This window comes from Pinus tabuliformis, chromosome 2_1 (assembly GCF_031772625.1).
Source record: "Pinus tabuliformis cultivar Carrire ecotype Pingquan chromosome 2_1, CPIR1, whole genome shotgun sequence".
In the NCBI taxonomy this organism is placed as follows: Eukaryota; Viridiplantae; Streptophyta; class Pinopsida; order Pinales; family Pinaceae; genus Pinus; species Pinus tabuliformis.
Window position 1 is genome coordinate 730,499,504 of NC_142299.1, and position 15,979 is coordinate 730,515,482.

The following is a 15,979-nucleotide window of genomic DNA, read 5'->3' on the forward strand; positions in this document are numbered from 1 at the left end:
TACAACCCCAATCAAGCCACTTCCATACCTTCTTGGGGTCCCCCTGCTCATCCTTCCTAGTCCACACCCCCTCCTTGGTCGTATCCTCCTCAATACCATACTCAACCAGCTGCTCACTCGTTTCATTCTCACACTCAGCCATAGCCTCAGTGGAATGCACCTCATCAGGGGTGGAGGCCCCAATACAACTCTCTTCCCGCTCTTTTGCCTCCAGCAACTGCTCAAGCGCAACCATTACCTCCTGCTCCTCCAAGACAACCCAAGATACCTGGTCAACCAAACCCGAACCCCAATAATAGACATGCCCAGCAGGTATATACTGGAGAGACAACATGCCCTACCTATTGTTATCGGGAAAACTAGTTTCCATTTAGAGCTGCTAGTCCCACTAAGAGGGGTAGCTATCTCAGAAACAAACAAACTAAAGTTACTTGTGTTTTCCTTTACGAGAGATAGATGAGGGAGAAGCAGAGAGTACCAACCTCAGTCTTTCACTTGTCTCCTTGCTTGTTTCCTCCCTCCTTTGACAGTGCTTCACCGCTCCTTCTTTACTTGTCCTGCTTCAAAGAGCACCTGTAGAGTCAAAGCAGCATAATCCCATCAAAGCATAGAGATCTATAACCATAAACAATATAGGATTAGATGTATACTAACCATACAAATGCATATATCAACGCAAGATTCAGAGATATACAAGAATATGGAGGAAAACTCAAATAGCTTTATTGATAGAAGTACTAGAAGAGAGGATTACAACCCATTAGTCTAACCCAGTGCCATCCTCCTAGCATGAAAGCCCTCTTCACCTCATGAAAAGCTTAGATCAACAAACAATACAATGTTGCACAGAGAAACCAACAACACTTCCTCACAAAATAGAAAATTCCAGCCTTTGGATCTCTAGGATGAGGGATCCATATATAGATGTTTGCAGGTGGGTGAGTCAGCTTCTAGAATTTTTATTAGTGTCATTTCTCAGATAGTTCTTGATTCCACTTGGAGATTTCATGATCTCTTACTCATCCCTGGGCAAATTCAGAGAGGCAAGTGTCATAGGAGAAGTTTCTGGAAGATTCCATGATCATCCACCTTGCAAACTATCTCTGCCATTTGTCTACTCTCACCCATCACACCCTATAGAAGGTCTTTTCAGTATGCATCGTACCTCTCATGTGCATTAGGTGAGATGCATCACACCCTGACCATGGAGCAGGTGAGATGGTCCAGTTTTGACAAGTTCTAAGTAGTTTTTCATGGAGAACTTCTGGGAGATGATGTAATCAGCTGACCTTGTTCCTTTAGGGTATGAAACAACACTTTTAGGGACTTAGAAGCTCTTGGTTTTATGGACATATGCGATTGGGGTTGCAGTGCCCAAATATGTCTATAACAGTTGCCCCCTAAAGCATGAGGTCGTAAATCTTCTGATGTCAAGTGAAATGCTTTAACATGAGGATCCGAGGTTTTTCGAGCTGGAAGGTGACATGTAATAAGATACAATACAATACATTATCTTCATAATATTTCATGATCTAACTAAGGCAGGCATTCCCATGCTCAGCTTTGTAAATTCATTTTCATGTACATAAGACAGACAACCGTCTGTGTGGCAGACTGATGATTCTGGTAGAGCCATCATCCCTTAGCTTGGATGATTATCTATGCAGCTATGATGTACATTTGATGTCTTTATTTTCCTGAATATATCGCAGCCCGGATGGATGAAACTAGATCCGGGGTCTTCAAACTCGTTCAATCTTCGCCCGAAGTACAAGTCGATCCATGTGAAAAGATGTTCTGGCATCGAACATGGAAAGACATTGCCTGATTACCAGCCAATGATGTAAGTTGTTAACAGGCACGAGAGGAATCATCGATAATGATAATGACCCTCAAGGTACTGCAGTACAATTCATGTGATGTGAATACATGAATTGATGTCAAACACCATGCAAAATCTTTCGGTCGAAGGCTATTAATGTAAACCTGTCACTGGAAGTGAGAAACTTGCCATTGAGGCATGCAAGCTTCAAAGTACTGAAAGGGTTTTTCCTAGGTCGACTTCTTGGATGATGAGCTGATGTCGACAGGAAGTGACCCATCATAGGAGGGCCTTAATGAATCCCACATCTACAACATGAAATAGAGCAAATGATTTTGTGGAGGTGAAAATGATCTGGTGATACAAGGTTTAGGGTGGCGGTAATGAAAGAATGAAGTGTGAAGGTATTGCAGCGGATGAGACATAAGCCAGGTTGGTGAATTCTTTGAGTGACTTATCTTGAACATATTGGTGAAACTGAAATGGATTGGTAGCGTTAACCCTAAAAATGGACGGTATGGAGGACCAATGGTGATATGACCGGTGAATGGAATAACCCAACTTGACTTAATCATGGTGATGGAGTGAAAGCGTCATGTTCAAGAGTAACCTGCTAGCAGTAAAGTTTCTTCAAGTTTTCTTCCCAATTTTTTCCCAGTCATTTCTAACTAGTACCTCTTTATTTTTGTCAAGCTTGACGAGGATAACATATGCTTGTTCTATAATTTTTCCTTCGAGCAAACCTGTCGCTATGTTTTAATGAGCCTAGCGACAGTGAAACTCGCTCTTGTTTGCATGGACAAGTTTGTCGCTATTGTTTTCATGAGTTTAACGACAAAGATAACTCGGTCTTTTTCAATTTTAGAGAGTCTGAAAAGAGACGGAAAGGAAACTCTAGTATTCCTTTTTCGTAATATAATCCCTTAAGTCTGAAAAAGTATAAAACAATAGGAAAGGGATGATTTTTCGATAGTTTTAACAAGCCGAACAAGACAAATACTAGACCTTTTTGTGTAATAATCCCTCAGGTCCAAAAATATTAAAATCTAGAGGAGGGATGGCACTTCCAATCACTTCAACGAGCTGGAGAGGCTAATTGCTCAGCAATATTTTCATATTTTACGAGTCAAATGAAAAGAGCTTAAAGGAGACTCATTTTCTGAGGAACAAGTGATGTTTTTGGATAGCAGCTGGTTCTAGGTAAGGTTTGGAACTTTTCAATCGTGGCAGTGTAAAGAAGGTGGCTAATAGAATCACTCATCGCAGTTGTTCCTCAAAAGGGGTAAACAATCAAATGGAGGCATATGATTGGCTAAAAAAGAGTGGAGGTGATGGTAAGAACATGACCAAGGTTCAAAAGCTAATAATTATGCGATCGCAATGGCTATTTACCGAAGGTGGGTTCATTTTTTAATGAGCTTAAACTCTGGTGGAACATATGCTCATTACTAGGTTTATTTTTTAACGAGCTTGAACTTCGCGTAAAACTACTCGTGTTTAGTTTCATGTTTACACAAGCTTAAAATGAAAAGCTATGCTTCTTGTAAGTTCTCATGCCCCCAACATAATGACACAAATCGAGGTGCATGCCCCCCAAGCTTCATTGCATTCAATGCCATGGTTGGAATGAAGGTTTACCTTCGAGATCTTTGAAAGACTCGACTTGGATTTTATGAGATCATAAACAAAGACTCGATTTGGAAAGGGAGTTGTTTCATTTTTAATGAGGTTGACACAATATAGGAACCGTCGTCGGAATCCACTGTATTTACAGTATTTGATAGAAAATTAAAAACTGAAGGATGATTAAGGTTGCTGGAATAATCTTCGTGGTAATCCGAAAGATGGGAACGATGGTGGTAATATTCCCATGGTGCCTCTCCTATCATCATTGACTGAATGATTTCTTCATCTGTAGAATCTACATGCGACCAAGGATTTGAAGAGGTGCCATATTCCTTAGACCTATCTATCCAAACACTCGCCAATTTCTACTGTTTTTCCCCCCAGTTCAAATTGCAAGCTACTTAAAATCTCGTACGGGGTGTATGCTCATCCATCGAATGCTTTTAATTTCATTGACGATCCTTATAAGGGTGGTGAGCCTAAAGTTTTCTAGCAACTCATTGACATAATGCATGTAGATGCCCCCTCATCAGTAATTGTTCGATGAATATTTTTGTTGAGGGCTTTCACTTGGATGAGGAGAGTGAGTTGAGCCGGTAACTGAGGTTCATATCCTTTATGATTAAAGGCCACAAGATTGGAATCCGTTGGGTCAATATCACCTATTGCTGATAATAGAGCCTGCTTTTGGGCCAGATCCTCTACTATATTATAATTCTTTTATGCTCAAGCACGAGGATTAAATGTCGATTTGTGTATTACTCCCCTTGGTGGCTTTATTGTTAGCTCAGGAATGATGGGTGGCACAACTTCAGTTGAAGTTGTTGTCAAACTACTAGGTTGATCTGCAGCCTTGTTGTTTGATAGCTATGGATTCCCGTAATCTTTATTCCTTTTCGATATCAAAGCATCATTTTGTTGTTTTGAAATGGACAACATAAGCACTTTGGATGGGGAAGCATTATCGCTAGCAACCAGATTGGTTTCGGGGTTTGGAAATGGATAGGTCAATACTGCTGAGGTTTTTGAACTCTTAAAGAATTTCTTAATCTCAGCTTTATATGGACAATCCTTCGTCCAATGGTGTTCATCACATATGTGACATGCCGAAGGAGGTTTCTTCTACCTAGAAGGGTTTGCAGAAGATTTTTCGGGAGACGAATCATCTTGTTTCTTCTTTTTTCTTTTCCCTTTCTTCTTGCCCCCTGGTTGCTTCAGTTCTTTGCCTTCGTCAGCTGACATAGCATTAACCTTTGAGGCAAGAAGTTTTTCATTTGCATTTTGACCAGAAACCTTACGGGCTTTCTTAGATGTAGCCAATTCGATTTTCGTGCTGGTCGTACCTATTATGCCATCACCGGCATGAGAGTCTTTGCTTGATTTAGGAGGAGGAGGAAAGAAAAACTCTAGTCTAGGAGCATCAGGTATTTTCTCATAGAGCGTGCTAGACTGAGTATAGATCAAGTCTAGCTATTGCGCACGAGCAATGACCTACTCTTTAGTGAAAACTCCCCCTTTAGCCACATCTTTTGTAATAGAAGGTAACAATGATTTAATAAACCATTCAGCCAACAGTTGATCAGGAACATATCTCTTTACCATTCGACGATGATGCTGCCACTCATGAATATGATCAGATATGTGAGTGGTTGTTGTCTACTTAAAATTGGTAAGAAACTCGGTTCCTATTTCGTACCTTATGGGTAATTGAAAATGGGTTAAAAAGGTGGTGGAAAGGGCACTGAACTTATTGAATGAAGCTCTAGGAAATTTGTTGTACCATTTTGTTGTTGGACCAGTTAACATTCTTTGAAAAAGGCGAAGCCTAATTGAATCGTCATTGAGAGTGTTGGACGAACACCATAGTCGAAAGGTCATCACATGATTCAACGGATCTTCACTCGGATTTCCATTGAATTTAGGAATATTTGACGGAAGTTGATGAGGAATCGCCGGCCACCATGGGGTGTAAGCAATTGGATCATTTGTTAGTCGATTTAGATCTCGTAATTCTAAAGTCGCAACGAAAGGCAACTGTTGATTCAGGTTTGGCGAAGCATACCCAGGATAAGATGGGATCGCCTGAACAGTGGGTCTTTGCATACCAGCATAATGTATTTGATGCTGATAACTTTGATAAGGTTGGTGGGCATAACCATTATGATATGATTGATGGTGACCGTTTTGAATATACGATTGCCCATTACCCGCAAAGCTTTGTTGCTCAGGTCCTCACTAAGCTTGTTGTAATTGTGGTTGTTGATATTACACCAGCCATGGTTGTGAAGCCATTTGCTATTATCTAATAATAGATGTTTGACCAAGATGATGGGGGATAGTACCCATTTGATCCTGAGTTGCTCCAGTTAAGGAGCCACTAATCAGCGATTGTGGTTGTGTCGTGGAGACAAAAGGTTGTTGTATTATGACCTGAGAGACTTGAGGTTGACATATAGCAGGCAACACTTGTACTTGCGACACCGTCACAATAGCTGGTGTAGTGGGGATATTCGACACAGGTAGATTTTGTTCCATTGAATATACAACTCTTGGTTGTTGAGGCAGTATTGGCACCCAACCATTGGATGTGATTCCAGCTTGACCCGAATTCTATTGTGAACTCTCAGATGGTTGTTCTCCCGGAGGGGACAATGAAAGGGATATTGCCCCCCATATGGTGGAAATCTAGTGTTCAAAGGAAAGATTGGCCTCTAGAGATTGGATTGCCCAAATTGATACTGTTACAAAGGATCAATTTGTTGAGACTCAACATAAGAAATTCTAGATATTATTCCAGATGAACAAACGCGAATAGACCATACTATCGAAATAGTCCCTGGGTGGACTTCATCTAACGGTTGAGAGCTAGTTGGGACAGATGGTATACTAGCGAACATTGTCAGAGTCGTGGCAGAAGGTTCTGTTGCTGCTATGTCAGATGACATAGTCCTATATGTCGATGGTTGTTCACACATATCGAGTCTATCCAAAATATTTCTTAGTGATTCTATAGGAACTTGCGATGAAGGGAGACTAACTTCTGAAGTAGAAGGATATAGGTGGATCCCAGTTCCAAAATGCAATGGAGTACTGGATGGAAGATCCTCTGTAATCTCTTCTATAGCAATCAATCCAGGTGGAAGAGGTAGACCGTCAGGTCCGTAAAATATCTCTTGTGCTGAAGAAGGTATAGACTCTACAATGACAAATGCAGGAAGGCTGACACCTCTCTAATCAGTCCTAGATGGAGCTATTTCAGGAATAGAAGTGTTTACCATTACATTAGGATCAGTTCTAATGTCCTCTTGTAACTGTGGAAATTTTTCTGTAAAGGCAGGGATAAATAATTGGAGTAACTGGAGTCTCTGAGGATGTTGAAACACAAGTTTCAAACAAACCAGGAGACTTTGACCCAGTGAAACGAGTTCACTTGGCCCGAAATGGTTTCGTTTCTAGAGTAAAAACTGGTTGACTCATTAGTCTCCACGAATGACAGGGTTTTCATTGACTTTCTTCCATGATTGTGGATTACTTTATCAACTCAAAATAAAAAAGGGAAAAATGTGATTCCAAATTAAATGAATTTTATGACGCTTTAACACAACTTGCTTTTTCAATTTTTAAGAGTCAAGAAAAAGCTAAAGATGACTCTAGTCACCTTGGATTTTTAATGAGCCTGAAGTGACAAGTACTCAGATGGACCTTTTCTTTTAAGGAGTTTGAAAAGGAACAAAAGTGACTACTCTGGAAATCTAGACACATGGATTACCAAACCAATTGCAAAACTGCAGAATACTTTTGACGGTACGACAGTCAATCTTCCCGAATGATGTGTTCAGTGCATTGCGATTGATAGGGCGGAATAAATGGCTTCCTAAGGATAAAAGATATAGCCTATTGTGGTCTCCCAATATATACTCGACGGTACGTGGGAGCACAAGTCCGTACTGGCACTTGTCGTCTCAAAGAGGAGGAATCACCAACCTACGATGAAAATGATAGTTACCAAGCTTTACGACGCCAGAATACGTCTCTAGCCTAGACTTCTAAATGTTGTGTGTTAGGTTCCAAAGCATTTTTATGTTCATTGAGATTTATTTTACAGTTTATCTTCCTTAAGAAGTTCGCCTTTAAGGTTCACCACATGATGTAGATATACAATTCCTAAACATGCAATCTAAGATGATAAATAGTCGTTTACTTTCCTTTTGCAATGAAAATCCTAGTTATTAAGGAAAGAGAAGTAAAATCCTTTCAACATAGAGCAGAGAGCACACACTATATGCACTTTTCCTAAATCAATATCAACAAGTAGTCTAAATGCAAATGCACATGCATGTATTTGTTTTCCACTTTCTTAATGTGTGAATGACAAAAAGAATGCTAAGTACAGATCTGAACTATTCTTCTTCCAAAATGACAATACTAACAATTTCCTTTTCAAAAAATGAAAGGAAGACTAAGATGACACTTTGCGATTTCGAATTCAAAAATTTCTTTCGACACTTGAAATACTATTAATTCAAATCAAATACGGTGGCAAAAGTGTAATCAACTACCAACAAGAGGAAGACTCTTTTGTTTGACTGAAAACAACACTTGCAACACTTTCAAATCAACAGACAACAATTCCTTTAAGCTATTGTTTGCAAAACAGAACTGTAAATGACAAAAAGTACGTAAAAAAATTCACAATTCTTTATCAATGGAGGCTGAATAATGCAAAGGAAGAGAGTTTCAATAGTGGTATACTAATCACAGACAACAAAACTACTGAATAAAGCTGAAGACAATGAAGAAAAAACCAAAATCTGAAGGCAGAAACAATCTTATCTGATCATCGCACTAGTAACACAGGGAAACATGGATGCATCTCACCTACAACACACGGGAGGTGCAATGCATCCAGACTACCAATGAGAGATAGTGCGATGGTCTAGGAACGAGACTGAGCTTGGTTTTTGCTCACAATTTGCAGCTAAGTTCAGGGGTTTAGGCTGAGCTAATGACACGCAGTAAACACAAAGTATAGGGGCTGATCTAATGAGGTTACTTGAGCTACCACCAGGGCACTTAGGATGTTTGCAAGTCAATTGTTCAGTTCATGAACAAACCCAGTGATTGACTGAAGCAACGTTGATCTACTTTGCACTTGCATAGCAAATGCAGTTCGAAGGCTAGCTGGCTTAACTTTAGGCTCTGTCTGTAGTTTATAAAGCAAACAAATAGAAACAAGCAAACAAGCTATTCGCTCCCCAGCAAAGTCGCCATTTTGTTATCGGGAAAATTAGTGTCCATTCAGAGTTGCTAGTCCCACTAAGATGGGTAGGTATCTCAGAAACAAAAAAAATAAAGTTACTTGTGTTTTCCTTTATGAGAGATACATGAGAGAGAAGCAGAGAGTACCAACCTCAATCTTTTTCTTGCCTCCTTGCTTGTTTCCTCCCTCCTTTGACAGAGCTTCGCCACTACTTCCTTACTTGTCCCACTTCAAAGAGCACATGTAGAGTCAAAGTAGCATAATACCATCAAAGCATAGAGATTTATAACCATAAACAATATAGGATCAGATGTATATTAACCATACAAATTCATATATCAATACAAGATTCAAAGATATACAAGAATATGGAGGAAAACTCAAATAGCTTTATTGATAGAAGTAGTAGAAGAGAGGATTACAACCCATTAGTCTGACCCAGTGCCATCCTCCCAGCTTGAAAGCCCTCTTCACCTCATGAAAAGCTTAGATCACCCAACAATACAATGTTGCATAGAGAAACCAACAACACTTCTTCACAAAATACAAAATTCCAGCCTTTGGATCTCTAGGATGAGGGATCCATATATAGATGTTTGCAGGTGGGTGAGTCAGCTTCTGGAATTCTGAATAGTGTCATTTCTCTGATAGTTCTTGGTTCCACTTGGAGATTTCATGATCTCTTACTCATCCCTGAGTGATTTCAGAGAGGCAAGTGTCACAGGAGAAGTTTCTGGAAGATTCCATGATCATCCACCTAGTATGCATCTCACCCCCCATGTCCATTAGGTGAGATGCATCTCACCGTAATAATGGAGCAGGTGAGATGGTCTAGTTTTGACCAGTTTTGAGTAGTTTTTCATGGAGAACTTCTGGGAGATGATGTAATCAGCTGACCTTGTTCCTTTAAGGTATGAAACAACACTTTTAGGGACTTAGAAGCCCTTGGTTTTATGGAGATATGCTATTGGGGTTGCAGTGCCCAAATATGTCTATAACACCTATGGTGTGGAGATTCAAGAGATCAACCTACGATCTGGGAAGGTCCTCCCAGACAACCAACCTCATCCTAAGGAGGATGAAGAAGAGAAACAGGAAAGTGAACCAAAAACCATTCCACCCTTTCCTGAGAGACTAACTGGAACCATGCAACCAAACCTAGAAGAGACTGAACTTCTGGGATAACTTAAACAGTTATGTGTAAAAATACCACTTGCCCAGGCATAAAAAATGTACCAATCTACAACAAATTGATCAAAGAGAAGTGTTTTAGGAACCCAGGTAGGCGCAAGAGAGATGCCCCAACTATCAATGTCATAAGACAACTGTTGGACCTGATGTTGGGACAAGTAATCTGTCCAAAATATCTGGACCTTGGGAGTCCTGTAGGCGATGTCCACATCAATGGCACCATAATCCCCCACATCCTGATAGATCTAGGGGTTGCCATTTATGTGATGACCAACGACACTATGCTCAAACTCAACCTTCATGGCTCCCTGAGAAAGACCTTGACAGTACTTCAGTTAGCAGACCACTCCACCGTGACCCTCGAGGGGATTGTGGAAGACGTCATGGTCTCCATTGATTCTTGGGAGTACCCTGCGAACTTCTTGGTCCTTCAGCCAAAGGAAAAACTCACTAGGTGACCCCTCATCTTGGGAAGGCCTTGGTTAGCTACTGCAGATGATTACATCAGTTGTCGAGCCAGGAGCATGACCATTAAGAATGGGCATATGTCCAAATAGCTAGTCTTATATCCTCCCGCCCAACCTCTGCTAGAACATGACTTACCTCTTTGTTTGGAGGAGGAAGATGAGGATGAAGTCTAATCCGCACCATTGTGTGCAGTGGAAGCCACCAAGGGAGGTCCTCAAACCGAGGATGACCTTATTGAGAATTTGATTCAAAATCCACCTCCCAGTGTGTTGTCGTTAGAAGAGTTGGTAGAAGACACCTAAGCCAATGCTTTAGTGGATTTCTGTGTGGTTGATCTGACCTCTCTCTGAGTTAAGAATGTGGCATTTGGCCCTAAACGAACCTTGAAGATCAACTCATCCCTATCCCCCTATCAGGAGAAGGAACTGTGTAGCTTATTGAACAACCATTTGGATGCTTTTTCTTGGAGCTATAAGGAGATGAAAGGAGTCCACCCTTTAGTCTATACCCATCACATTTACATTAAAGACGATTGTAAACCAGTCAGGAAGCCTTAGAGGAGAATGAATCTAGCCCTTAAGGACATTGTCAAAGAAGAACTGCAAAAGTTGTTGGATGTAGGATTCATCTACCCCATCTCTGACAGCTAGTGGGTTTCTCCTTTGGTGCTTGTACCCAAGAAAAATGGGAAGTGGAGAATCTGTGTAGATTATCGAGAAATTAAAAAAGCTACCAAGAAGGACCTTTTCCCTTTGCCTTTCATAGATCAAGTGTTAGATGGCCTGGTAGGGAAGAAGTTTTTTTCCTCCCTAGATGGGTTTAGCGGGCATAATCAGATCCAAATTAGCCCAGAAGACCAAGATAAGACAACTTTTACTTGTCCATGGGGTACCTTTGCCTACTGGGTCCTTCCCTTTGGGTTATGCAATGCTCCTGCCACTTTCCATAGAGTAGTACTGAGCATATTTGTTGAGCTGGTTCATGATTCGATGGAAATCTATATGGATGACTTTACCCCTTATGGGTCCAACTTCCAAGAAGCATTGACTAACCTGAGGAAAGGTTTAGCCAATTGTATTGAAATGAACCTGTCCCTCAGTCCTAATAAATGTGAATTCCTAATGACTGAAGGGATGGTGCTAGGTCATACAATTTCTCAACAAGGGTTACAAGTGGATCCCAACAAGATTGCTATCATCCAAAGGGTCCCACCTCCTCGAAAGGTAAGAGATGTTCAGAGTTTTCTAGGCTTAGCAAGATATTATAGAAGATTCATCAAAGATTTCAGTAAGCTAGCCTCTCCATTGTTTGGTCTTTTGGGGAAAGATGTTGAGTTTATATGGATTAACAACTGTCAAGAGGCTCTGGATGCATTGAAAGGTAACCTGGTAACTGCCCCAATCTTGAGAGGTACAAACTGGGCCCTACCTTTCCACATTCACACAGATGCCTCGAACAAATCCATAGGAGCAGCCTTAGGAAAATTTGAAGAGAAGCTACCATATGCCATATATTTTGTTGGTAAAAACCTGTCCAAGGCAGAGTTAAACTATACTATAACCGAGAAAGAGCTCCTGGCTGTAGTCCATTCCCTAAACAAGTTCAGACACTACATCACTGGCTATCAAACATTTGTGCATACTGATCATGTTGTAATTAGCTATTTGATGAATAAACATGATGTAAACGCTCGTATCATTAGATAGTTACTTTTACTGCAACAATTTGATTTGACCATTGTTGATAAGCCAGGTAAGGAAAATGTTGTTTCTGATTTTCTGTCTAGACTAGATTTGCCCCAGGTGAAGAAGGGATGGTGGATGATCAAATGCCAAATGAACACCTATTTTCTATTTTAGTACTCTCTCCATGGTTTGCTGATATAGAAAATTACTTGGTTTCAGCACAGTTTCCACCACACCTATCCTCAAAAGAGAAGAGGAAGATCACGAGGAAAAGTGCCCCATTCACTTGGATTGGGGTTAACCTGTTTAAACTTGGCCTAGATCAGATTTTGAGGCTATGTGTTAGGGAGGAGGAAGTTTTTGACATCCTCCTAACTTGTCATGATGGGCCCTGTGGAGGCCGCTTTGCAGCAAAAATAACTACCTTCAAAATTCTACAGGCAGGGTACTATTGGCCCACTCTTCATCAAGATGTCAGAACATACATCAGCCAATGTGACCGATGTCAAAGGATGGGGAAACCGACTCCAAGGGATGAGATGCCCCTACAACCTCAAGTGACTTTTGAGCCATTTGAAAAGTGGGGCATGGACTTTGTGGGTCCTATCAACCCTCCTTCAAAACATAAGTCTTACATCATTGTGTGCACAGACTACCTGATGAAATGGGCAGAAACAAAGGCAATCAAGGCAGAAACAGAAGAAAAAGTAGATGAGTTTTTGAGGGAAAAATATCTTCTACAAGTTTGGCTATCCAAGAGAATTAGTCACAGATCAAGGAATTCAGTTTACCTCTAACCTGATTGAAGACCTGCTCACTCATCACAAGATTAAGCACATAACTTCCACTCCTTATCATCTGTAAGCAAATGGACAGGTGGAAGTCACTAACAGAGCCTTGGAAGAGATTTTAACTAAAGTGGTGAGAAATAGTAGAAAATATTGGGTAGACCGATTGGTTGAGGCCACCTGGGCCTATAACACTACTTGGAAAACTACAACAGGTTTCACACCCTATGAGCTGGTCTACGGGAAGAAGGATTTGCTATCCAAAGAATTTGAATATAACACATTGAGGTTCGGAGCTCAGCTCGACCTAGATATCAACCATGCACAACATGAAAGATTACTTCAGTTGAATGGATTAGATGAACAGAGAATGCAGGCCCTTCTCCACTCAAAAGTAATCCAACTTCAAATAAAAATATGGCATGACCGGCACCTCAAAGAAAAGAAATTTCAACCAGGAGATTGGGCGCTGTTATATAATTCAAGATACAGGGATTTCAAGGGAAAGCTAAGGACAAGATGGTTGGGACCCTATACAACGGAGAAATGCAATGAAAATGGTTCAGTCCTTATCAGGACCATTGATGAAGAAGCCATTCCCATGCTTGTCAATGGGCATCGATTGAAAATCTAGAGGAAGCCCCTTTCTAAGTAGGAGTTCATTGAAACTCTGGGTAAATCAGTGCTGGTAGTGGAGCAGGTCCCTATCTCCACTCCACCCACACCTTGAGCAAAAAAAAAAATAGAGAGAAAAGAAAAAAATATCCTTGGGTGAAAACCTCTTGGAGGCATCCAGGGTAGACAGTGAGGGTGAAAACCTCCTAGAGGAACCCCAGCTGTCTCAGACTAAAAAAAAAAAAAAAAGAGAGAGAAGGAAGAAAAAGAAGAATGAACCTAATTTCTGTTGAAAAAATTGCAGGTTGCAGGAAGGTCATTACATGATTTAGGAGGATTGCACAAGACAAAGATAAAGTTCGTGACCAGGCTGCATGCATCCCTCACCATCCATTCTTCCATGACCATTACCCTTTCCCAAGACTTGGTCTCATTTGGTTTGAAATTTCACCTCCTACAAGAAACTCTGTATCTTCTATAGGAGGATCTTGTAGAAGTTACAGAAAAGCCGAAATCGATCTCAGAAGAGAACCCAAGGGTTGGGGATCTATCTATGAGGCCTATACACCTCCCTACTTCCATCCATCACCATATGTCAACCTTTTTCCACCTCTGTACACCTCCATTGCACTCGTTTTTATGTCCCTTCACAGTCACACACAGAAATCATGTTTCTTTCATGCTGCAAAAAAAAAAAAATGCATGACAAATCAAAGAAATAGTTTTTTCCACTCACCATACTTGATACCTTCTATCTAAGTTCCTTATTAGTCAAGACCCTAATCAGCTGTTGTAGCCCTACTCATTTTAGCTTGAATTTCAAAAGGAGAAGCAGCTACAAGATATCCCACAGAATTCTTGTAGCAGCTGATCCCCCTGAAAGACATACTCCAAAGACAGTGACAGCAAAGTATGGGATATGAAACATGCATGGAGCTCTATTTGGACGTGTGAACATCAGCAACAGCTCAAGGCCAAGCATCTAGAGTGAAAGCAACAACAACAATGATGAAATGGGTTCCAAAATATGGAATATGCATAACACAGCCGCGACTGCATAGGTAAGTGCCTAAACCCATTCCTCAATTACATAAATCATATTTTAAGGTTGCGTGACTATGGGACTGGTTCAGATTGAATGGAATCGGTGGCCAGTTAACTGGCAACCCTCGGTCAGTTACACATCCTCGTGGAATCCAAATGAGCCCTATCAAATTCAAAACTGTTGATTAGATATGTAACCAGCACATGTGCAATGTTCATTCAGGAAGAAATATCCGGGACTGGCAGTGGTGGCGGTAGATAACAGAGTAAGGGAGGTGATGGCAGTCAGTCGGCATGCAGAAACATTATCACCGTGACGTAGAATCAACCGTCCAGTCTGGCCACCTCATCTCCTCAACACGAATCACGCTTGTAGTTAAAAGATAGCTTGGTTGAAACATTCACCACCCTTTGTTCATTCTACACTCACGATGTTCTCGACTGGAGTATGCATCTACCACTTCTTGAGCAGCTAGCCAGTCGTCCTCCACTAGTTTTTTGCCTATTTTTGAAAATCTCCCACCTATCGGGCTCTGTAGGAAGCACAGTTTCACTCTACAGGAGTTGGGAGATTTCTACAGGAAGGGTTCTACAGGAAAGGCAGAGTACAGCTTTGCAAAAAGGAAACTTGGGATTTTCGTCAGAATTCAAGCTCAAAATGAGGTACGCTCGGGAAAAGTTCTCTGTGCATGATTTGTTTGAGTAAGGTGGTAAATTTAACACAGCAATAGATTGAAAAGAGAGTGGAAGTCTGCATGTGCATTGAAAAAGTGAAAGTTTGCCTGCATATTTCCATGAGTCTACACAGTTGCTTTTTCTATCTGCATCTGAAATCTCCCCATCCTTTTTCAAATTCTCCTATAAGAAGAATACGTGGAGTAGTAAAGGCCAACCGGTGTGTGTGTGTGTTTAAAAAGAAAAATGTGCATATCTATCTACGTGCTGAGAACAGAACCTGTGTCCTTATCCTTTGTTCTATAGAAAATTTCTTTCTTTTCAAAAACAAAAAGTCAAATTCAAGGTGACAAAAGTTTAAAAAAGGGGAATTATTGCCATCTGATGTTGTATAGAAACACACAGGAAATTTCTTCTTGGGTTAAAAAAAAACCGAATTCAACTATCCTCTGTTTCAGTGATTGACTTTATTTTTCCCACCTGAGCATTTTCTTTTATGGTTAAAACACAAACAGAGCACTCAACACCATGCCAGGAGGATTCATAAGGAAAGAACCCTTAGACTCTAGCAAATTGCAAGAGCACCCTGAGGTGGTGGACCTTTTCACCAAGGCAAATTGGATATCCTTCTTTGACAAAATTCAAGGTTATGATGAGGAGATAACTGAAGAGTTTTTGATGTCCTTGAGATCACATTCGAAGACACATGCCACAGTTAGTTTTAGGGGTTTGACCCTAGAACTTACACCTGATCTCATCAGTAGAATTACCGGTCTACCATTGGGGCTCCCTTGTAGCAAAGAGG